This window comes from Palaemon carinicauda, chromosome 22, assembly GCF_036898095.1.
Source record: "Palaemon carinicauda isolate YSFRI2023 chromosome 22, ASM3689809v2, whole genome shotgun sequence".
Lineage (NCBI taxonomy): Eukaryota > Metazoa > Arthropoda > Malacostraca > Decapoda > Palaemonidae > Palaemon > Palaemon carinicauda.
In genome coordinates, this window is record NC_090746.1 from 22,294,117 (window position 1) to 22,320,238 (window position 26,122).

The 26,122-nt window shown below is 43.0% G+C and overlaps 1 pseudogene; it reads right to left on the minus strand.

The window, feature by feature from the left end:
• Positions 1–26,122, minus strand: part of LOC137616374 (uncharacterized protein DDB_G0287625-like) — a 142,610-nt pseudogene that overhangs the window by 65,700 nt on the left and 50,788 nt on the right.

Genomic DNA, 26,122 nt, shown 5'->3' on the forward strand with positions numbered 1-26,122 from the left:
TAATGAGTTCCAAGAGGCTCAAAGTGGGTCAGATTTTCACCTTAAGTACTTTTAAGGTTTCCTTTACATATTCAGAACATGAAAAAGTACTCAAAACCACAATCATTTAAAAAAAAAAAACAGATACATTAATAAACAATGATAATTACATTACTGTAAGTACATTAATTGTTATTCTAAGACTTTAAGACCAACATAACACAAGATAAGACGATATTTGTATATCCAATAATCAAGGAGTGATAAAGTTGAAACTGATGGATGTTGAACTAACATGGAGGCGTATTATATAACAACGGAAAAGTCTGTTCCCAATAGATATCAGCAAATTTATTATAACTAGTAGTTTTCCTTTTTACTATATTGAAGTGAGCACCAGTAACACTAGTATTTCCAAATTGTATGCATCTCTTATATCATTATTGTCCTTTTATTTCCTGTCACTGCTGCCTACTATTTATGTTAAGGATAACAGTTTTGTGATTCTATAGGTGATATAAAAGTAAGCTAAAAAAAGCCGTAAGTCATACTGAGGTCAAATATTTGTCCTCATTTTCCATACTACAGTACTGTATACTTAGCCGCTTTTTCTATTTTATATCCAACGATTAAAATATTTTGTAATTGTGTTAATAAACTGTTAATAAATCATTCTACTTTTGCAATTTTCTTGAAAATATTATAATTTTACTTAATTCAAATGAGGTTCAAATGATTTTTCAAATTCCATGCCTTGATATTTGGTGAATTTTTATAGGCATACTTTCGTCCACCTTCCCTTTCCATATTTAAACATTCCCTCTCACTACCTACAGCATTCATGTGGTGAAGGGGATCCAGGTCGTAAAAGCTGGTGCTAATTTTTGTATACTCTACCCCATTCTAGTTGTCTTTTAATTTCTAAATTGTAAAAAAAAAAAATATTGTAAGAATAAAATTACAAACCATATAACTATATTGCTTATCCAATTTTCTTATTTTACATAATTTTCTTATTACCGTACATCTTTAAGCATTGGTTAATATTAAATATAATCTATTAATATGAATTCCAGACCATATTTATCACTAGGAAAACTAGATACATGTTATGATCAATCATTATTTCTATATAAGATTCTTATACTAAACAGTAATTGATCTTTTGTTAAGAGTAAAAAAGCCAAGATTCTTTTATTCCAAATCCCTTTATCAAGCGAAAGAAAATAAGTCCCGTAAAATGAAAAATAGGAAGGGAGTGACTTAATGAGAAAGGAAGCCAGGAATAGGCCTTGAAGGAAGAGTTATTAATATCAAGAAAACTCTTTAGAGTTTGGATTTGAAAAAAAATAAATTTAGATTCGTTTAAAACTTTCTAAGTACAGTGGCACCCTAGCAGTACCAGCTGAACTCGGCTGAGTCCCTGGTTAGGCTGGAGGAACGTAGAGTGTAGAGGTCCCCTTTTTTGTTTTGTTTCTTGTTGATGTCAGCTACCCCCCAAAATTGGGGGAAGTGCCTTTGGTATATGTATGAAGTACAGTAATCATTTCTTCTTAATGACTTCACAGTGATTAAGATAATATAAAAGCGTCATAAAAAAAACCAAGACCACACAAAAAAGCTCATGGAATAAAAATTCTACTTTCCTACACTGTCCTTGCCAAGAAGGATCTTAAAAAAAAAAACTGCTCATTACTCTACATGGTACTATTCTCAGTGTGCCTTGCATGGTGACATTTAGGCAGCAATAAAAAGTAACCACTCCCCATTCCCAAATTCGAGAGCTTCTACCTTTTCTTCTTCACCAGCATCCTTGGTTTCTTTCCACCCTGCATGTCTACTATCAGGTGGTCTTTCCCCCCAAAAAAATAATTTGCTCCTCATTTAAGAAACAATAACTTCACCTTGGTGTGTGCAACAATCTCAAATTTACACTAAATATACTAATCTTTAAATATAAATAAAGATCTCAGATCAAACATATATGTATACAGTATGTTACTTCACCAATCTTGTAATTTAAAATACCTGTACAGTACATTATTACTGAATATAATTTTTTGTTTTGTTCTTAACTGGGATGTCAATACCCATTATCTTTTTTTAGGCAAATTTCATTGCAGTGACATCAGTTAAACTTATATGAACTGCGGAGTACTTCATGATACGCACAGAATTGGAAAATTAATTCAAGGTGTAAATCAAAGAAATACAAAAAATTTTCTAAAATCTTGAATAATTTGCATATGTTTATACTAAAAACTAATTACAACTTTGTAATCAATTTACTAAAAGTTCAGAAGAAAAAACACGAATGACCACTCTTATTTATCTGAAGATATCAAACAATAAATATAAAATCCAACAAAAGATAGACAGTAGCATTTATCGTAACTAATTGTATGAAACCATAAAACCAAACGAAAAGTTACAAAAAACCATATTCATGTGCTATGCTTTTAAAGAAGGAAGAGATTCAACAATCACTTTAAAAATACAAAAGTTTTCCCTTATAACATACCAGTCTTATGGTTGCCCAAAACAAGAGCAGCAGCTGTAAAAATATAGCGGGAATATTCCAGCTTCCTACCTTGTCAGGCGTTTTAAAATCTCATTATTTCCAAGTTTGATATTCTATATCTCAAACCTTGGCCAAAAAAGAAAAGAATACAAATAAAATTTACTTTTATACTTTTTTCAAAGCTCGGTTTATCGACACTTATCCTAAAAGATTTTAAATTTCTCACTTCCTTTCCTTTCAATGTAAACATGCCTCTAATACAGTACAGTAATGGGACACTCAAGCAGTTAATAGCAAGAAACTAAGCTGTGAAGTGCCACAAACCCTGTGACTCCATCAAATTGTTAGGCGTTTTAGAGCATTTTCAAGATGTCTTTCTCCAGATGTTAGAAATTACTTTATAATTGTTGGAAGAAATTGTTTCTTGGCAATTATGGTGGGAACATCTTGAGTATTGAAATCATTTTAGAAATTGTTTACTGTAATTCCATCAGTCTTCTCACAATTTATGAGCTTACTACACTGGATGGATGGATAGTGGTAATCAAAAAGCAAGATACATACATGAAAAGTAAGAGGTATAGAGGCCGTCACCAAGTAATAACTTAACGAGACCTATTGCTCTAAAGACAAAGCTCTGCAAAACTAATTAAAATGACGAAACCTATTTCCAAGAACCTAAACAACCTAATAATGTAAATAAAGTAAATAACAAATGTAGATAATTTTCCCCTGCTTCCCCTAAAGGTCCGAGGGACTAACAATCACCAAAACTTGAATATAACTTCTCAAATAGAGAGATGCAAATACATATCTGCATGGCCAATGAAATGCGGGCAACACTTTTTCTAAAGCTAAATTTGTAGCAAAGTTAAATGAAGTAGCCACACCTTTAATAGAATAACCTGCCGCGTACCACACGAACAAGACTCATCTGGCCAACCGAGCCTCAATTATAAGTTTCTTTGAGAAGAATGATACGACAAAAAAGGAAAAAAAAAAACGAACCAAAATAGATTATGCATAGAACATCTATCTTTAGATCTTTTCAAGTATATCGTCAATGCCTTAACTGAATAAAAATCTTAAAAATAAAGTTTACTTCAAAATTACCCGATAGTCATCTAATATCGCAGCTACTATTTCCCAAACTCTACTGTAAATACGAAAAAAAAATTTCATTCCCTCCCAAATATCCCCTTCTTTTAATCCTTCACAGGCTAGTATTGCTTGAAGTGATGGAATATTAAGGTAACGTGGTAAATGCTTGAATCTTTATCAATTTTTAGTTCAAAACTTAAGTAACAAGGACAAAAATCCACAAGAAAAAAAAACATGAATCAAACACTATCCAACTGTTGAAATGAGTCATTAAAAAACCTTATAACCCCTTCTCGATCCTTTCGGAAAGCATTAGGAAAAAAGTTTTTCAATAACAGACTCTAGCAAGGTATCCCACATTACATTATGGTACTAGAAGACAAGTCCATTTCCATATGTTGTTGTTTTTGTTATAAATATAAAAAAAAAATAAAAAAAAAAAAACTATGATGGATTATACAAAAAAAATTTTGTCAGTGCAAAAACCTCTGAAATCTAATATCTAGAGGCATTAATGGAAAAGAAAAAGAATTACACAAAATTAAATAAACCAGTTATTATTAATAATAAAAAAAAAAGAAAAAAAAATGCCAGTAAATGACCCCCTTCAAGTTTATAAAAGGTAATCTGGACGATTTGATAGCCTAAACGCTTTCTTCCTAAGGAGAGGAAGGAGTCTCTAGGTAGTTAACAGAAGCACAATTGGCTTTGTTGAATGACAAACTGAAGCATAATGGGCTTTGTTGAATGGCAAAGAGATGAGGTGACTGAGATCGGGTGCACAGGACACAAGATACCACAGGTCCATGAGGCAGCCACTCCAAGGCCATAAACCCTATTAGGACCATTCCTGTAATGACAGACATCCGTAACCTTAAGATAACCAGTTGAATCGTGGCAATGGTAGAATACGTACTGTACGATGAGGAAGGATTACTCCTGAAGCATGGCATTCATAACCAAGGCTTACGGATCCTGAACTAGAGAGCATTAATTCTAATCTCTTCTTTAGTAAAGTTTTGAACTATTCATTTTTGCTTCCCCATACTTTCTACAGTAACTAGACATATCTGATGATGCAGAGAACATTCCTTATGCAGCAGTTGATTTTGTCTACTCAGATAATCTGCAGAGGCATCCAATCTTTCCAGAAAGATTTAAGGGAGAAAAGTAACGCTCCTGGCTTCCATCCAACCTAGTAGTTGATTGGTCATCAGAAAGTCCTTAACCTGGTATCTCTTGCTTACTGATGTAAGCCAGATATGTAGTGCTGTCTGAATGCAGATGAGCTCAAAACAAACTAAAGCCTTGAACACAACTAGTAATTAATTATCTAATTTAGTAGCAGCCCAGCCCAATAACAAAGTCTCAAAAAGATAAATGGCTGGAACCAGTAGCTGTAAAATAGTCCCAGCACACAAAACTAGCAATAATCCCATCAATCCATATCTCTCTGATTTTGAAGAGCTGGAATAACAGTGATTTGTTTATGAATTTAGGCTACAAAACCTGTTGGAAACTGTAAAAAAAATTCAGCATCCACGCACAACTAGGGGAAACTGTGCAGTAAAACCAAGGTAACGGTTGAAACAAGTCAAACAGCAAGATAAAAGATAGTATGTTGGAATGGAAGTAAAGCAGGATGACATAAAACTAATACTGCAAATATTCATAAAGAATGCCTATTGTGCACAGCTAGAGGATCACTGGTGGTACTAATTCCCTCGAGGGAAAGAGATGGTATTATTAGTCTTTGGATTAAATCATCCATTTTTAAACTGATTGAAATGGCATGAAAGAGGTCTGTACATAACAAAGGAGCTTTTCTATACAACCCATGTCCCTAATTTCATCCACTGGTGAACCAAAAAGGACTTTCAAAACTCTATGGACTCTTTGATGATAGACATATACAGTAATTCAGAACATGCTTCAGTACTGTAACAGAAAGGCCCGAAACGTATCCTAGGCTAGCCCTATTTCCCAAAACAGAATTGACTGTACCTGTCCAAGAAAGGTCTTCTCAAAAGCCATGACTATTCCAAGATTCAATGACAAATGAGAAGAATTCTAAATTCTCACCCAGACCTCCTTGATAAAGTCAACTCTCATCAATACTTGGGATACGTGCTTATCTCAAAACAAAGGCAGGTATGAACATCAACTTTAGCAAGTATAAGCTTATTTACACTACAACCCTAACAAAAACTAACTTTGACAAACATAGGTGACATCCCTGAATAAATCTAGTAAGTAAGAAAGCAAGTTCAAATGACAAAATTCATAGATAATTTGTATTTTTCCCTAATACAAACCTGGAGTAATTTATTATGGATATTAGACTTTTGGTGCGAGGTGGCAACCCTACCCAAACACTGGGTAGGGGATGGCTACGAGTACTAGACACCTATATATATATATATATATATATATATATATATATATATATATATATATATATATATATATATATATATATATATATATATATATATGTATATATATATATATATATATATATATATATATATATATGTATATATATATATATATATATATATATATATATATATATATATATATATATATATATATAGATATATAGATATATAGATATATAGATATATATATATATATATATAATATATATATATATATATATATATATATATATTTATATACACACACTCACAGAACGGTGATCTAGTCACTTTTTCTATTGCAGGCAGGAGTCATTACAGGACAGGTGATGGCGGGACAATTTATATAAATAACTCCCGGTTTGTATTAGTTAAGGAAAAATACAAATTATCTACAAATTTTTCATTTGTTCACCAAACTAGCAAACATTACATTATTTAATATGGACAGAAGGTTTGATAGGAATCTCCCAGGCCGATCCAAGATATCTGCTTGTGCAGGGTTGAATGAGACCCGCATGAGGAGTATAGACTACCATCCTCCTTTTCTGTTTAGAAGTCAGCCTGTGAACCTCCTTAACCGGAGTTAGAGGAAATCGTTGCAGACTTGGGTCTAAAACATAGGGCATCCTTTCTTTAGCACTGGGTTGGATGTAAAGCTCTGTGCTAAGGATACGCTACTCTGAGCAGTTCTCCTCCTCGGGTTTGAGTGACCATCATGGTGAGAGAAAACCGACGCCTAACTCTCCAATGGAATTCGTGGGATAGTCCTAGCCTGAGAAGGTCGAGGCTGAGGTGGAAAAGCCAAAGTGAAGGACTTTTGGAGGTTTGATAAAGTATCATACCAAGAAGGAAGCATTCCTCCTTTCGAAAGACCCAGGGATTCCTTCAGAAGTCCAGGAGAACGTCTATGAACAGGAGGATGTTCAGATGCCCGAGGAGCGTCAGGGGTCTCTGCAGCAGATATTCATTTGTTGTTCTAAGGGACCAATCAGGTGAGATAGGAACCCCTGCAAACTTATCTGGGGGTTCTTTAGACCCTTCAGGAAAGGGAATCAGCCTACCACGAACAGTAGCTTTAGTGGAGATCATTGCCGAAGGTGTTGGATTCACAAACGATTGTGATTCCGGAACTTAATCTGGTGAAAAACTCGAATCACAAGTAGAAACACCCAATTCCCGAGGCACCAAAGGTGAACGAGAAGCAGGAGGCCCTACGGGAACCTGAGGAACTGGAGGGTGACTAACACACGTCCCAGGCGTTGATAGAGGCCTCGGAACCGGAACGACTGGAAGGGTTGGAGAGCGCTTCGCCATGGTCGAGAGCATTAGCATGGGGATCGCTTAGCTGAAGCGGCCCAAGCCACAAAGAGAGCAGGGGGTAAATTAGCAGAATGCACATTGGTGGGTTTGCCTTATTTGCCATATTTTTTGTTTGGGTTCCCCCAGGTCCCTCAGTGTGAGGCTCAGTAGAATGTCCTTTATCGGTCGTAGGTTGTTGGAAAGGCGAACGGCTAGAATGTCATGCCTGCAACTTTGAGCGTCTCGCTCATGATCGTGTACGTTCTGCTTGTGAATGCCTAGTGTCTTCCTCATGAACATGAAAGACACCCTCGTAATCATGAACGCCGCCCTCGTGAATGTGAGCAATGTCCTTGTGAATGTAGGCGTCGCCCTCGTGTTCGTGAACATCTAGATCGTGAGTGTGAATCTTGTGACCGTGAGCTTAGATCTTTTGATTGTGAGAGTGTAACTCCTTATCGGGAACTTTTAAAAGAAGACCTTCGTGAAGGACGTTGAGACCGTGTTAACCTTCGGTCTTGCGAGTGTGATGCTCGAGTTAAGCGCCTTCGTGAAGAAGAGCGCCGAGATTGTGATAACTTGCTATCTCTTATCTCATCATTTAACTGTCGTGAACAACGTCCCGAAGATGATCAACAGGAAGATAAAGTTAATGAGTCTCGTCCTTGCCATCGACGATGAGATTAAGAGCAGGTCGCCTGGAGATCACCTACAGCTGCAGTCGGAAGGAGGTTAGCCTGCTGCTGGAAACATTCCTAAAGGGAGAAATTAAGTGCTGTATATTAAAAGACGACACTGCCACAGGATGGCGAGAAGGCTCGTCATCGGCACGAGGCTGTTCGGAGGGCGAAAGGAGCTCTGAACCTCGCAAAGTCCAGGGCGAAGTTGGCCACAGATGAAAGATCCTCTTTAGCCCCAGATTGAAGATGTAGAAGTGTTTCCTTCGAAGGGAAACCAGAAATTCCCAAGGACGGCCAAACACGCAATATATCTGAAAGGGAGAAGGGCACCTTAGCGGCACGAGGAGAACTTGCTTCGCTAGGGGAAGCAACAACTCCCCCCAAGTTCATGAGGCTGCCCAGAAGCTACTGGGACTGTGCTCCTACTTGAATGTTCCCTGGATGAAGACACGCGAGGAGGAGCTTAGGAAAGAGGAATAGAAGCGGGCAAAGGAGAAGAGGAAACTCGTGATCTCTTCGCCTCCGAGTTAGACTAGGAGAGCGATCGTGCTGGCTTTCCTACGTCACCCAAACCTCTTCAACTGGGAGGCAGACCATTCTCTACAATCGTCACAAGGCTAGTCTTGTTCGCAACAACGGCCCCTACAGGTCACAGACAGACAGAATGTGGGTTGGTCTCAACCGACGACATGAAGGTCCAGCAAGGGCCACCCTTGCTACCAGGGCATGTTTGCATGGGAGCTTCTAAGAAAAAGCACGATCACACCTGAAAGTGAGCGTGAAGCAACAATTTTTCCATTGTTCATCAATTTCTATGGGCTAAATCTTGAGGAGGAGGAGAGAGGAGGCAACCGCTCTCTACCAGCCAAAAAGATAAAGTGACTAGATCACTGTTACATATATATATATATATATATATATATATATATATATCTATATATCTGTATATCTGTATATCTGTATATCTATCTATAATCTATAATCTATAATCTATATATATATATATATATATATATATATATATATATATATATATATATATATATATATATATATATATATATATATATATATATATATATATATATATATATATATATATATATATATATATATATATATAGGTGGCTAGTACCCCTAGCCACCCCCTACCCCGTGTCTGGGAAGGATTGCCACCTCGGACCAGAAGTCTAATTGGCTACCTTCCAGCTTAGCCGAAAGAATATCCATAAGAAATAACTTAAGGTTTGTTAGTTGGGTAAACTAACTGGAAAAAAAAAAATATTAAACATATATGAAAAAAAAAATTGTTGATAAATCTAGCTAGTAAGGAAGCAAGCAAACTGAAAACAGAAAAATCAAACAAATGAAACAAATCTTGTTGATAGATGCAACATTCAGAGAATGGTTTTAAAAGGCCAGACGAGATAGGAGGTAGGAGCAACCTTGCTGTATACTTATATTGGTTCCTTTTATCTCTGGTAACTAGAGGCCTTTAGTAGGCTAAATATTTTTTATATCTTTTAAAGTGATTGTCAACTTTATCTTTAACAAAACAGCACATGAACCTTGAGTATATACTGTACTTTGAAATAGAATATTTTCTTTCAGACTCCCCAACACCCAAGTACCCCTGTTAGTGTAAATGCATACCCTATTCCTAACAAAACTAAGTTATTTTACAAAAAAACTAACTAATGTCAAAATCTGACCTTACCTTCCCTCGAAAAGCTCCATGCTTTATGCAGCATGCGTCTGAAATCAATGCCAATACTAGAAAAAGCCTTCTTATTTTCCAATCATTTCATTAATGGTGTTGTGCAACTAACAGCTCCTAGTACCTCTGCAAAACACTTCCACGTGATAAAATCCCTTTGATTTATGCTACTGCCTTCTAATATACTAGCTTTGTAAACTTACCTTTGGTTGTGTGGAATGAACCAAAACCCATCACCTCCTTCATTTTCTTTTCTTCAGCTGTCATTTCAACAGGATCTGAAAAGCAAGAATGAATTTTCAGTAAACCCTCAAATAAAACAAGATTTACAGTCTTTGTATTTAACTCAGACTATACTAATATAAATTTTCAAAGTGATTTGCATTTTTCCTAACAATACAAACCTGAGACTTTCAATAGGAGTATGACTTCAGAGAAGCTGGAACAGCTGTTTAAACTTTTATCAAGGTACTACTAGTTACTGGCAGATGGTAAGGTGGTCACGGGCACTCGGCAGGTAGCGTAATCTTCACTTTACCCTTAATCTAGGCCTTGCGGAGTGGTTGAGCAGGCAGTGTAACTTAAAGGTCTCGGGTTTGTATAAAGTAGTTAAGAAAAATTACTAATTCCAAAGTTAGATTTTTCCTCTATGTAATACAAACTTCAACCTTTAATATGAGACTTATCCTTTGGGGGGGGGGGGCATAAAACCAATCTGGCTGGTTTACTAACCCCGGAAATTTCAATGCACTTTGGTCTTGGTGAAGAACAAAGGTGGTGACTTCTAATAACCTCTTAACAACCTGAGCAGGAAGATGTTGCAGGTTATGCTAGATCCCTACCAGCAGACTGGTAGGTGGTCATGGAAGACTATATCTATAAGGATATGGCAATTGAATGTATGGTCATTATGAGAAGTAGATTGCATGCACTTCATCCATCAGGGTAGAGACTTCAATAGAAAACTCGTCTGTAAGAAAAGTTATGTTGTGTGGCTCTCTTGTATCTAGCATCCAATCCAGCATATAAAGGAGCAACTACTTTACTATAAGATGGGAATTAAGAAGAGAACTGCCAGATATTCTACCTCCACTTCTACACTTGCCATATCAGTAATCTCAGACGAAACACTCTCTCCCGTGTGGGAGCTATAGGTTCGCAACCCAACTTGTTGAATAGCTACCTCAGGTTAAAGTACAAGGTTATCCACGGACCTGGTGGTAAACTCCTGTGGGTAGCAAAGATTGCCTGTCGTACATTACTCCTACCTTCAGGACTAGCACCTCTGACATTAGTCTTCCTGTAGGTTAGGGTAGATGCGATATCCCAACTTCATGCACTCAACCGGGATCAGTGCGACTGAAAGTGTAGGAGTAAAAAGAAAGTGATGGTTTAAGTGATAGTTGAACTAAAGAAGGTGGAAGGCAAGAATCAGAGGTCTCAATCCCTATGGCAGATCTCTTAAGTGCAGCCTTTAAAATGTGTGTGTGGAAAAAGGAATCATCAAACACCCAGGGAATATCCATGGGCACGACCAGGACGAGACCAAATCTCTGCATCCTGATCATCTGAACTCTTGCCTAGTCTCTTACTAGTCTTGGCACTGGTAGCGCGAGTATCTCGTACCTCGTCTTTCAGGGAGTCAGGTTCGGTACACCACAGTTGATTCCAAAAAACAACGCAGAGTAACCTGACTGACCCTGGAAAATTAGACTGATTGGTCATCCTGTGCTTGGGAGATTTCATCCTCGGCAGGCGTGACATCCAAAGATTTAGTTGTCGTCTCTGGGACTCTACATGTGATGGAGAAGCAGCAGTAGTAGCATATACCAATATCTTTTCGGCAATCACTGCATTTCTTTTTCTCTACCAGAAGGAAGAGATAATCATGGAAGGGAGAAGGAATGACAGTGCGTATGTTCACTAAAGGTTTAAACCTCGCTCATGAATGGCAGAGGCAAGGGACAGGATAATGCCCTAGACTCACTATATATACAGTACTATATATAAATGATCAATGCCAAAAACTGCTCCCCAAGCTAGGACCAGGGAGGTAAGGTCATGGCTGCTGATGACTCGGAAGGTAGACCTAAAAGCTCCTCAAACCCCACTCCTAGCTCACAAGGATGATGTGGTTACAGAAACTACTTGAAACTATCGAGCTTGAGTGGGTGACTAGCAGCAAAGTCCACGGAGGCAAGTAAAGGTCGGGAACCAGAGGCGGCAGGACGAGAAGGCTCCTAGGAGGTGAAGGGCTTCGATGACGAAGCTGATACACCAAAGAGGAGTCTCTTCACCCAAGTTGACGGATCACCTCCAAGGCGAAGCGGTGGACGAGTACAGTGGGGTCCACGTCAACGGTGATGCCCCACAGGGGCGGGAGGATCGGCAAGCTGATCAGCACCAGCAGCAGGACTTTGCTACAACCCTCCCCCCAAAAGGATGGTCGGCAAGGGGAGAAGCGCAGTCTTCAGCAGCAGTGAAAGAAGCAGACAAGGCCTTTGACACCACAATATCAGCAAGGGGCCAAAGGATCCACCTCCGATGCTGACAAACGCTGTCAACCACCACCCCGATGCAGCAGCTTCAGTAGATCCTCCTTGAAAGGAGGACTGGACAATCCCAGAGACAGCCAAACCTGTAAGCAACAAGACAGGGACAAGGATCCACCGGGGGTAGAGGTAGGGCCACTTCGCTAGGGGAAACGACACCGTCTCCCGAGGACCAAGCTTGTCCAGGAGCTAAATGGCTGCTTCTGCTTCAAAGTAACCTTTCAAGGATAACAATTCAGCTTGGACTTCTTCTTACGCTAGCGCCCAAACCTCTTCCACTGGGATGTAGACCACTCCCGGCATTCATTACACCTGTTAGATTTAGTACATTGTTGCGCCCTGCAGGCCTAGCAAAGACGGTGAGGATCTGTGTCCTCCACGGACATGAAGGTGCCGCAGATATGGCCCTCGGAACCAGTCCAAAATATGTGAAGAGGAAGATACAACCGTTCTCCACCCGAGCCAAAAGCAAAGTGAAGCACAGTAACAGGTGTGTGAGTGAGAGGGGTAGCTCGCCATCCCCCCTACTTCCTGCTAAATAGCGGAACAGGTTCCGCTAGTTAACCCTCGCTAAATTTTAATGGCTCGTCGCTTCAGCTTCACCAAAAGTAATACAGTGAACCCTCGTTTATCGCGGTAGATAGGTTCCAGTCGCGGCCGCGATATGTGAAAATCCGCGAAGTAGTGACACCATATTTACCTATTTATTCAACATATATATTCAGACTTTTAAAACCTTCCCTTGTATGTTGTACTGTTAACAAACTACCCTTTAATGTACAGAACACTTAATGCATGTACTACAGTACCCTAAACTAAAACAGGCACAAATATTAAAGGCAATTTTATATCATGTGTTTCCTAAACATGCTAAAAAGCACGTTAAAAAATGGCAACCAATGTTTTGTTTACATTTATCTCTGATCATAATGAAGAAACAAACTGGAGGTAGAGCTTTGCTTATTACCCAGACATATTTCCCATACTGTTCCCTTAGAACTACATCACATCTTCCTACTTTAGAATTATATATATATATATATGTATGTATATATATATATATATATATATATATATATATATATATATGTGTGTGTGTGTGTGTGTGTGCGTATATATATATATATATATATATATATATATATATATATATATTTATATGTGTACACATATACATACCTACATATATACATAAATACATGCATACATATATATATATATATATATATATATATATATATATATATATATATATATATATATATATATATATATTACTGTATATATATGGGTTATGGAAAAAATCCGCGAAGTGGTGAATCCGCGATGGTCGAACCGCGAAGTAGCGAGGGTTCACTGTACCCCTATAAATAGCATAGGTTTGTATTCCTGTTACGGAACAAATGGAATACTAACTAGCTCCTTGGAAGGGCGTTGATCCCTCGAGGTGGAGGTATTGCTGGAGCCTTGAGGGTTACATTTTGAGAGGGAACGGAACCAGGCGTCAGCCATGCAAGGGTTTCTTGGTTACCGACACCTGATCACCGTACCTGACCGATGGCAACTCCTCTTGAAGAAGTGGGGACCACCGACAACGTGCATGGGTTCTGCTGAGGGAGACGGGAGTCGTACCCACGGCACTCATTCAGGGGGCGATGGTCTGGAACAGTCCTGGAAGGAGAAGTGGGGTAAATCATCTCGCCTTGGCGAGTGAAGATCCTTACCTGGGAAACTGTGCTTGTATGTTGGCAGGTGACCAGCAGAAGCAGTTGGTCCAGGTGACCGATGCAATGGCAAACGATGAGGTGCTGATAACGGCGACAGGTTGGCGAGTGCCTAGTTGGTAAACGTTAAATTGGCGAACACAGAGTTCCAGAAGATTCCTGGGGTTCTGGCGAGTAACGAGCATGAGTCGGTTGGTAGCGAGATTGACGCTGAGGGCGAGAGTCACAGGGTGACGAATGACGATCACTAGCAACACTGTGATAGTCACAACGTAACGAGTGCCTATCGTCCGAGAACAAGTGACGAGCAGCTATTGAGTGACAAGGACCCGAAGGCGAAAAACGAAGGTCCTTCGCAGGACTAAAGAGACGTCTGCTGATCACAGGGGGAAGAGATCGTCCAGTGTCTAGTGTGGCGAGGAGTACAGAGCTCCCAAGAAGAGTGCCGATTCTCCCAAGGGGGCCGTCAGCGATGGTGAGGTTCCTCCACAGAGGGAACTTGGTCTGACGGAGTCAGAGAAGATCTAAGTTGGTCTCTAAAAGATCTGAGGGGTAAGAGATTCGAGGGCTTCTAACACGCAGACGAGAGATGACCACCTGCAGGACTCGCCTCGGACTTTGCTCCACCCTCTACGGAAGAATAGGCTCAGCATGGGGGAAGAAGTGACGTCTTCGGTGTCAACAGGCAAAGGCTAAGGGGGAGACCCTTCTGCAGATAAGGTGGCAAAAATTCTGGAGTCGCCAAGGACAGCACTCATCAGAGAAGGAACTACCTCCGGGGAAGCAGGTGTCCACTTCCTCTCACCACCCAGATGGAGGAGCTCCAAGAATGCCTCCTTCGACAGAGGACCAGACCTGCAAAATATCAGGGAAAGAATAAGCACTGCCCAATGGAAGGGGCAGAACTGCTTCTCCAGGGGGAAGCAGTTCTGTTCCTCAAAGCCTGAAGTTGACCTGGAGTTAAATGGTCTACGCTTGTAATTGACTGTTCCATGGGGCAGACCGATCAAGGAGCAACTTCGGGAAGAGATCAGAGGGTCAATGAAGAAGTCTGAGGCTTCTTTGACTTCGAGAAGACCGCAAAAGCTAAGAATCTCTCTTCTTACAGCCACACCCAAACCTCTCCCACTGGGAGGCAGACCACACACAACACTCGGGCAGGTGTTTTCCTGATCACACCGCCAACCTCTACAGGACGGGAACAGTTGGTGCGGGTCCGTCTCCATGAAGGACATAAAAGGTATTGCAGGTGCGGCCCTCAGGTAAAGGAAAGGTGCGCATGAGGCCGGTAAGGAAGAATCACAAGCAGTCTGAAAAAGATAAAGAATCATTCAAAGCCAACGGCAAATCGAAAAGGCAATGGAGGACAAGAGCGGCAACGTTCGTTCTCCACCGAGCCAAAAGCAAAAAGTGGGTGCTCAGATTCCAAGTGTGTGAGAGGGCAGGGTAGCCAGGTATCCCCACCCCTTCCGCCAACTAGCGCGTTGGGTAGTTATCCATTGCTAAGTCTTATGGCTTGTCTTTCAGCTTCACATATAGTAATATTCCCATAAATAGGCAAGGCTTTGTATAGTGATGGAACAAATCTATTTTATTGTTACTACTGTTTTTAAAATATTTTATATTAATTGTTAGTTACTTTTCTTGTAGTTTACTTCTTTCCTTTTTTTCCTTTCCTCACTTCGCTATTTTACCCGTTGGAGCCCTCGAGTTTATAGCATCCTACCTTTCCAACTAGGGTTGTAGCTTAGCTACTTAATAATAATAATAAAAATAAAAATAAGATGGCTAATGAACGGGAGGCCATGATCTACACTCAGCGCATAGGGATAACTGCAAACAACCACAGGCCCTACAAGAGGAGTAGAAGGGAAAGGAATTTACAACGTCTTATTTACAAAATGTCTGCTTCAGTTTCATAATTGATGTGAAGCTAACAATCAACCATACAAACTGTAAAGAGAGCATAAAAGATCATACACCCTTTGGATAGGACACAACAGTACATATGTAATCATTGTTACTGGAGATAAAAGTGGAGGATGACTGAAAAGTGCTCACTACTGATTGCCAAGTCCCTCAACAAATTAAACAGACATTCCAGCTGGGCTAACAACAGAATCTATTCTAAAGGAAAAATGGTTTATATACACTTATGAACAGCTTCTTACCATCATGTCTTCCAGATGGGCCAGACATGTAAACAGGTGACCTGCGCCGATTATTGTAAGGTGACCTTGATCTAGAGCGAGACCGAGACCTGCTGCGTCTATCCCTCCGTTCTCGATCCCTATCACGTCGTCCTGCATCTCGCTCTCGTGAATGAGACCTAAAAGAACACAGAAGTGATGTACATTAACAACAACGACACTAAGGCCTTAGGTTTTAGAATCTAATGATTCGAGCGTTATTAAATACCCTGCCAATATCCAATCGATAGAAGCTTTATCACCACCATAGTATTTTATTTGAACACATGTATGAGACAAGTAGTACTCACAGGTCTTGATGTTAAGTTTTATGCTTGAAGCAAGCCACAATCAATGCTTTAAATCTAAATGAAATAAGACACAAATGAATTTAAAGTACTATAACTTAATCTGACTTAGTGCTTAATTTATGCTTCCATACTTTGAGAAGTGCAGCAGGTATTATTAAATAGGTTCTTTTCAGTTTCTCCTTGGACCCCCCAACAATATGTACATGTACTATTTGGATTATTACTGTTTAGATCCTCCACTTTTTACTTTTTTCAATATACTATACTGAAATGACTGAATCTGGAAAAGTGACTTGTTACCTCATTATACTACATAAATATAACAGAATAAATAACTAATATATCTTAAGAGAACCAGGTTCAAATTTTAAATCTTGGTGAAAAAGTATATGAAGTATTCCTGCTTTGGAAGGTAAAGATGAAAAACTATTACAAAATCCCAAGGACATGGCAGAGCTATTTTACTGAAAGTGAATCTATACTATCTTCTGTTCAAGTTCATGTATAAATTACTGGTACCTTAGACAATTTCCTGGTAATTTCTGTACTTTTCAAAAAAAAAATAGAAAAAAAAAATAAATAAATAAATAAATAAATAAATATTCAATAAGTTGTCTAAGAAACAACAGTAAAGTTGACCTGAGAATAGAGAAGATATTGCACTGTGGCCGAGGAAAGATTAAAAAGTTGGAAAATATATACAATAGAGGAAAATGGCAATAGTAAAATTGAAAAATATAATAAACCAATAGGGGTAAAGTTCAATTGACTAGATATAGAGCATTTGATATTTGAAAATATTAAAAGGGTTCTCACAGAAAAGAACCAAAACCATTAAGAAAAAAATAAATTTACTAAGAACAGCTTAACCATTTAAGTGCTAAACTCTATCAGTTCCTATATGGCGAAATGGGAAGGGCTTGGGTGGGGACCGGCATTACCAAATTAAGTATCCCCACCCCCGTGTGGTATATGAAGCCAGCGAAAGATTAAACCACAACTATATACCTGTAATTGGTTTATAATAATTTTTTGCTAATTTCCTAGCTACTAACAGCAGAGTTTCTTCTTAGACGTGGCAGAAAATCTTTACAGCGCTGCCAATTCGTATTTCATGTGTTAAGCTGACCTCAGGTATACGCGTGGAATGACCCTTGCCTCCACCAAGTTCATTGTTCTCGACCAGGATTAAACCCCCTACTGGGAGAGCCCTTGGCCCCCTGTGGCCGCAGGGGCATAACAATTAGAATAGCGCCAACGTATCCCTGCATGTCGTATTAGGCGACTAAAAGGGATGGGACGAGGAGGCTAGGAACCCCATCTCCTGCATTAAATACAACTGTGAGACATCGAAGAGGTGGAGCTGGGGGAAGAGTGACTGCTCTCCGCACTCTAGTTTTGGCGGTGTCTGAATGTGCGTGGATGTAGTACGATAGAGAGTAAAAGATGTGAGATTGGAACTATGTTTAGGAATAGAAGGATGGATATATTGGCTTTGTGTGAGAAAAAGATAAAAGGGAAGGGTGAAGTGATGTTTGGTGAAGTGACTGGTAGTGTGTCTAGGATTGAAAGGGGAAGAGCAAGAGAGGTGTGGCAGGTAAAGTAGTGGAATGGAAGGAGACATCATCTAGGATTCTAGGTTAATGTGAGTAAGGGTTAGGTGAGGTAGGGAATGTTGGGCTTTTGTTAGTGCGTATGGGCTAGGTTGTGAGAAAAGTGAAGAGAGGAATGAGTTCTGGAATGAATTAACTAGGTGTGTAGAAGGATTGGGTAGAAGGAATTATGTAGTTGTCATGGGTGACTTAAATGCTAAAGAGGGCACTGGAGAGGTAGAAGGTGTCATTGGAAATTATGGCTGCCGGGTGAAAATGAGAGTGGTGAGAGACTGGTAGATACTGTATGTGTGTTGAGCAAGAGATGGTGATAAGTAATAGCTTTTTCAAAAAGAAAGATAAAAACAAGTATACAGTACATGGGTAACAGTGGCAAATGGAAGAGTGGTAGAAAGGGCATTAATGGATTATGTGTTGATAACTAAAAGAATGTTTGTGGAAGATTGAAAGTCTTGCACGTGTTTAGGGGTATGGCTAACGGTATGTCTGATCAATTTTTGGTGGAAGGAAAATTAGTTGTAGCAAAAGAGTGGGGGGAATCTAAAAGGGAGCTAGTGAGGGTTGAAGAGTTAATAAAACCCAAGGTAAAAAGTGAATATCAAGAAAGGTTGAAAATGGCATATGACAGTGTGAAAGTAAGAGAAACTGGTAATTTAGAGGAGGAGTAGAAGTTAGTGAAAGAAAATCAGGTTGGGATTGCAAGTGATGTGTGTGGCAAGAAGTTTTTTGGAGGCAGCATGAGGAAGGGTAGTGAATGGTGGAATGAAGGAGGGAAGGTAAAAGTGGAAGAGAAAAAGAGGGCTTTTGAAGAATGGCTGCAGAGTAACAGTGTAGAGAAGTATGAAAGATATAGAGAGAGAAATTTGGAAGTAAAGCGCAAGGTAAATGAGGCAAAGAGGGTAGCTGACTTGAGGTGGGGTCAGGGATTGGGTCATTCATATGAAGAGAATATCACAAATTTTTAAGTAATTTGTATTTTTCCTAACATACTTACCTAGAACTACCTTCTTAGGAGTTACTGGTAACTCTACCTAACCGACCAGCTTTTTGTGTAGTTTACCCTATTCCCGTTTTCTAAGGGGCTAACCTCAGGCGGAGTGATACGCGCCCTAAGGCGACCCAGGGTCGGAAAGCGTGCAAGCTCAGGTCGGCTCCTTAGTAAGTTTCATCGGCAAAGGTACTCCTCGGCCCTGCAGGTCCCTCGGGGAAGGTTGGGTATAAGTATGTTAGGAAAAATTTGTGATTTGTTCCAACACAGGGTACTTACCTAGAACTACCTTCTTAGGAGACTTAAACTTTAGGAGGTGGGAGTGTCCTGCAGGGACAAGAGGCCGAAGGCTGGAGGCACGCGAGGGAGGAACCTAGATAGGAGGCTGGGTTCTTACGACCACTCTAAAAACTGAACGAGAAATAGGGGAAACTAACTTAGTGTCTAAATGGCTTACCTTCGTCAAAACCAATTCCGAGACGCATTCCTGTAGAGGACATTTCTTCTAGTGGCTAAGGTCTTCTGAGTACTTCCATGCAGGGAATACCGGCCAGGGGAAGGATGAATAGGTGGGGATAAAGGTAAGGAAGGAACAAGTGTCTCTTGGTTTTAACACCCCCAGTTACCCTGGGGCCATGACCTTAGATCTCTCGAAGGGCCGAAATGACTGGACCAATGGAGAAACCGTCCAAGGATTTCCTTGAGCAATCCTTGAGGTAGTGTTCCGTGAAGGTGGATTGTCTGGACCAAGTACCCGCCTTCAGGATTTTGCCCAAAGCCATGTTCTTTTCAAAGGCTAGGGAGGTACTAAGACCCCTAATATCATGAGGTCTTGGTTTACCTGAGAGAGGGGTTCCAGAGGCCTCGTAGGCTCTCTTTATCACTTGGCGTAGCCAGAAGGAGATTGAATTCTTTGAGACTGGTTTCTTTAACCGGCCTGCCGAGACGAATAAATTCTTGATCTCTGGGCGGAATTTGGCTGTCCTCTTCAGGTACTTTCTTACTGCTCTCACGGGGCATAAGAGTAAGTCCTTTGGGTTGTCTGACCGAGGGATGGCTGGTACTGAAAAGCCCTCGAACCGAGGATCCCAACAAGCCGGGTTCTGTGTTTTGGCCACAAAACTAGGGACGAATTTAAAGGAAGCCTCTCGCCAGCCTTTCGAGTGTGAGACCTCGTAAGAGAGCCCGTGCAGCTCACTGACTCTCTTCGCCGAGGCCAGGGCTAAGAGGAAGACTGTTTTGAAGGTGAGTTCCCTGTCTAGAGAGTCCTTGAGCGGTTCGAAGGGCGGTTCTGATAGGGCTTTGAGGACTCTAGCAAGGTCCCACTGCGGTACCCTCACTTCCCGGGGGGGGATATGACTGCTCAAAACTTCGGATGAGCATCGAGATATGTCGGGAGGCTCCCAAGTCAATACCCTTAAGGAGGAAGACCTGGCCCAATGCTGCACGCACTCCTTTAATGGCCGGGATAGACGAGCCTACATCGTCCCTAAGGTACACCAGAAAGTCTGCTATGTCATGAATGGACGCCCTTAAAGGTCCGATATCTCAGGAAGCACACCATTTTGCGAAGACCGCCCATTTCGCTTGGTAGACTGCCGTCGAGGAACGCCTTAGGTAGCCTGACATCCTTGTCGCGGTCCTCGATGAGTACCCATCCTTCTTCAGGAGCTTCTCGATAACCTCCACGTGTGAAGGTGGAGGGATCGAGGGTTTTCGTGCCACCTGTGAAAGTGAGGTTGACGGAGGAGATCTGGCCTGTCTGGGAGCGGCCAAGGAGGAAGGAGAGCTAATTCTTTTAGGTCTGCGAACCACTCTCTCTCCGGCCACCAAGGCGCTACCAAAGTCATCGTCAGGTTGGCCGCCGACCTCACTGTTTAGTACTTGTCTGATCAACCCCAAGGGAGGGAAGGCGTAAACATCGAGGTTGTCCCAAGGATGTTGGAAGGCGTCCTCAAACGCTGCTGACGGCTCTGGGACTGGAGAACAGAACACAGGGAGCTGGACGTTCAGACGTGTGGCGAACATGTCTATCACTGGGGAGCCCCACTTCAGGATGACTGCCCGAGCTACCTCCGGGTGTAGGGTCAATTCCGATCCTATCACTTGACCCACCCTGCTGAGGCCATCTGCCAGCACGTTTCTCTTTCCTGGGATGAATCTTGCTGTCATTCCGATCCCTTCCTTTGTCGCCCATTCCAACAGTTCCGTCGCTAGGGCGCATAGCTCTTTTGATTTTAGGCCCCCTTGCTTCTTTACGTAGGCCACTACCGTGGCATTGTCGCACATCAACGCCACGGTGTTTCCTCGGAGGTGGTAAACGAATTCCCGACACGCTCTCAACACGGCCACCATCTCCAGAATGTTTATGTGTCGTGCCGCATCCTCGCTGGACCATTTTCCTCTTGTCAATTTTCCCACCCTTCCTTCGATGCGTCCGTGAACAACAGCATCTCCGGAGGGTCGAGTGTGAAGGGCATTCCTTTCCCTGTATTTGTCCTGTCGTTCCACCATTGCAGGACTTCCTTTGTTTCCGGGAAGACTGACACTACTTTGTGGGGTTCCCTTCCTTGGGTCCACCTCTCCTTCAGGTTCCATTGAACCGCCCGGAGTTTGAGCCTCCCCTGTGGTACTAATTTCTCCAACGATACCAGGTGCCCTATCAGTTTCTGCCAATCCTTGGCCCTCCTGGGCTGGTCCGTCAGGAAGGGTTGCAGAATTCGTTTCAGATTCTCTAACCTCTCCACTGAGGGGAAGGCTCTCACTAACCGGGTGTCCAGGACCATCCCCAAGTAGGTCATCCTGGTGCTGGGATTCAACTGGGATTTCTCCAAATTGATCGTGATCCCCAATTCCTTGCAGAGCCCGAGCAACTTCACGCCTTGCTCTCTCAGTTCTTCCTTTGAGGCTGAAAGTAGCAACCAATCGTCCAGGTATCTGATCAGTCGGATGCCCTGCTCGTGCGCCCATACCGAGACCGTCGTGAATACCTTCGTGAACACCTAGGAGCCGTCGACAGACCGAAGCAAAGGGTTTTGAACTGTAGGACTTGGGACTCCCACTTTATCCTAAGGAACTTCCTGCTGGAGGGGTGCACGGGGATTTGAAAGTAAGCGTCCTTGAGGTCGAGGGACATTAGGAAATCCCCCTCCCTCAAGGCCGCCAGCACTGTCTTCGGCGTGTCCATCTTGAAGTCCGTCTTTGAGATAAACTTGTTGAGGGCTGACAGGTCTATGACCGGCCTCCACCCTCCTGTTGCTTTCTTCACAAGGAAGAGCCTGCTGTAGAAACCCGGGCCGGGGTTCACCACTGATTCCAACGCTCCCTTGGCGATCATGGACGACAACTGTTCTTGCAGCGCCGCCCGTTTCAAGGGGTCCTTGGGAATTAACCACTCGGCCCGTTGAGCTGGGATGAGTGGGGGAGGTTCTGTCAGGAAGGGAAGCCTGTAGCCTTCCTTGAGGACCGTCACTGTCCAGGGATCCGCACCGAAATCCCGCCATGCTTGCCAAGTGTGTCTCAGACATCCCCCTACATGAGGCTCCTGCAGGAGTAGGGGGCCTCGCCTCCTACCTCCTTCTGGAGGAGCAGCCGGACCGACCTCTCCTTGAGTTACTGTAGGAAGGTCTAAAGGACGACTGAGGTGCCGTGTTACCCCTACGGGGGGGGCTGCGAGGCTTGGAGCCAAGGTGCCAGAGTCTCTTCGAGGTTGCGTAGGTGGTGCCTGGGAGGAGTGAGGGACGTCCACCGATGGTCTCCTATGCACTGGCCGCCTCATGGGGGGAGGCCTATGTTCTACGTCCTTCATCCTCCTCACCCTCTCCATGGTGTCTTCCACCATTTTGAGGGGAAAAATGGATTCATCCCATACTGAGGAATTCCTTAACTTCCTTGCCTCCCTGTCCGGCAACTTCCTTATAATCTTGCTGAGGACTGTGTCTCTCTTTCGCAGAACCCAGTTCGTGGCCATAAAGAAAGATTGGGAAGACAAAAACTTGAGGGCCTTGCCCCCCTGAACTAATTAGTTCTTTCAACAAGGACTGATTTCCAGGAAGGGAGAGATCGTGTGATGCTTGAAACCCTAACAAGGTGCAGGCCCACCAGTCTAACCAAGAGGATACGTATACCAGGTCTTGCGCCATGTCCTCCATCATGGAGGTCTCCGTCGGGGAAAAGCGAACGGGGGCCGTGGACGCCTTGTCCTCTGCGGCTCCTTGGTTCAAAGAGGTCACTGCCGCTTCCACTGCGCGGGGCCCTCCACGACGACCCTCTGGCACGTAAAACCTCTTCTGAGTCTTCAGTCCTGGCAGCAACTTCGAAGAACTCTGACTTCTAGGGGCATCCGCTACACCTGTCAGGTACCTATCTGTGCTCCATCCCCAGCTTGACGTCAGGAGCTAGAGGGAGAGCTAAGGAAGGCTTCTGATGTACTGGACTTTCCACCATCCTAGTCAGTCCGGAGAGCCAGGCTTGTTCCGCCGAGAGCTTGGGCTCGTCAAGACGGTGGTGGCGTCTTATTAGGGCCAGTACTTTTCGGTAGGAGGAGATGTCGTCAGACGAGCACTCCCCCCCTTCCACCAGGGCCTCCGTCACCAGTTCCTCCGCACGGGTACCCTCCGTGGCGGTGGGAGGGGCATCGCTAGACGGATCTGCCCGTGGCACGGGCTGCTCTGCGGGGGCGAGGGTATCCGTCAAGGGATTACCTTGCCCTGCAGGGGATTCCGTGGCTGAGAGACTCAGGCGGACTGACGGGCACCCTTGGTGCTTAAAGAAGTCCCCCAAGGTGCCTGTAGTCGACGCCACGCCTTCCGTCCAACGCAGCGCGTCCTTCCGTTGGGAAGAAGCAGCGGAGGCCTTCACTGGATTAGATTCGTCACGGGGGGGCTTGGTTGGACCACCCCTGACGTAAATCTGGTCTGAAGGAGGAGGACGATGGGTGAGAGAGGAGACGAGGCTCTAGGGAGCCACCCGGAAGCGGCCGCGGCTGTGGTAACCTTAAACAGCTCGCTCCGGGGTACCGTGATGCTCACCCACTCCTTCGACTTGGAGGACTTGGACTCCTATCCTTGTCTGGAACGGGAGAGGGACTACTTCTTCTTCCGGGACTTCTCCCGCTTCCTCTTCGTAGATTTGTCGTTACCGTCCTCCGACAAAGAACAGTCCGATGACGCGGATGACGATGAGGAGGAGAAGGAATCCACCGAACTGCCTGATACGTCCAACACCGCAGGGGGGACTCCACGTCGCTTCTCTGGTGTCAGGGGTTGAAGAAACACGGGCGGGAGCGTAGATGGGGGTGTTGGAGGAGACCGAGTAAACCTCCTGTGGCCGAACCATTGCTCGAAGTCTTCTTCCCTTCTCAAGGGTGACCTGAAGGGAGTCCTTGGCGGCTCCCACGCGGAGGGGTCTGAATTAGACGAGCTTCCTTTCTCGGCGTCTCCCCCGGCAGCTGAAGCACCTGAAACATACACCCACGACGCTGGGGAAGAATCAACACCTGACTTCCCCCACATAGGATCTTCAGTGGAGACGGGCCCTGTAGGCACCAGGACCTCGTCTCCCACGCACACTCCCGCACTTCCCTCAGGCCCCACACATGCCTGCACAACACCAGAATCCCCGCCCACAGGTATATCAGACTCTTGGGGAAGGGCAATGGGCCTCTTCCCCGCAACGGACTTACCTCGTCCCCTACTCTGGGTAGGGGAAGCAGGAAGGGAGCCCCGATCTGACGAGGCGTCTGGGGAAACCAAAGGAGAAGACACATTGGCCTTCTTGGGCGACTTCTTAGCCGCTTTCTTCTTTTAGGTGCCGAAGAGCACCCACTGGATCTCACTCCAGGACTCGCACTCTGGACACGTGGAGGTAGGGGAACACACTTTGCCCCTACACGTCGAACACAATGAGTGGAGATCCACTTCGGGCTTAGAAAGGAAAGCCCCACAAGATTTCCCGGCCACAGGCCCAGGGCAACGACGAGGCTGCTCCATAACACAACACTAAGTCACCAAGAGACACAGGGATACAAAGGAAAGGGTAAGGAAATGAACACGTGGGTAGCGCGTGGTAGACACAAAGGGTCGCACAGGGTAAGAGAGAGCGCGGCGAGATGATAATCACGTCGCGACCAGAAACTTACTGAGGAGCCGACCTGAGCTTGCACGCTTTCCGACCCCGGGTCGCCTCAGGGCGCGTATCACTCCGCCTGGGGTTAGCCCCTAGAAAACGGGAATAGGGTAAACTAGACAAAAAGCTGGTCGGTTAGGTAGAGTTACCAGTAACTCCTAAGAAGGTAGTTCTAGGTAAGTACCCTGTGTTGGAACAAAAGAAGTTTTGGAAAGAAGTGAAGAGAGTAAGGAAGGCTGGTTTGAGAACTGAAGAGACAGTGAAAGATGGAAATGGAAGGTTATTAAAAGGAGAGGAGGCAAGGAAAAGGTGGGTAAAATATTTTGAAAGTTTACTGAATGTTGAGGATAATAAGGAGGTAGATATAATTGTTGTTGGAGGTGTTGAGGTGCCAGTGATGGGAGATGAGAATGAGAGCGAGATTACAAGAGAGGAAGTGAGGAGAGCACTACAGTAGATAAAACAAGAGTAGGAAAAGCACCTAGTATGGATGGTGTGAGACCTGAGATGTTGAAGGAAAGGGGTGTAACTGTACTTGAATGTTTGGTGAGATTATTTAATATGTTTTATGCTGTCAATGGTACCAGTAGACTGGGTTTGTGCATGTATTGTACCACTGTATAAGGGTAAGGGAGATGTGCATGAGTGTTGTAATTCAAGGGGTATTAGTTGGTTGAGTCTGGTTGGAAAAGTGTATGGTAGAGTACTGATTAATAGGATTAAGAGTAAAATGGAGAATGCAATCTTAGAAGTATAGGGTGGTTTTAGAAGAGGTAGGGGATGTATGAATCAGATTTTTACATTTAGGCAGATATGCGAGATATATTTAGCAAAAGGTAAGGAGGTGTAAGTTGCGTTTATGGATCTGGAGAAAGCGTATGATAGAGTTGATAGGGAAG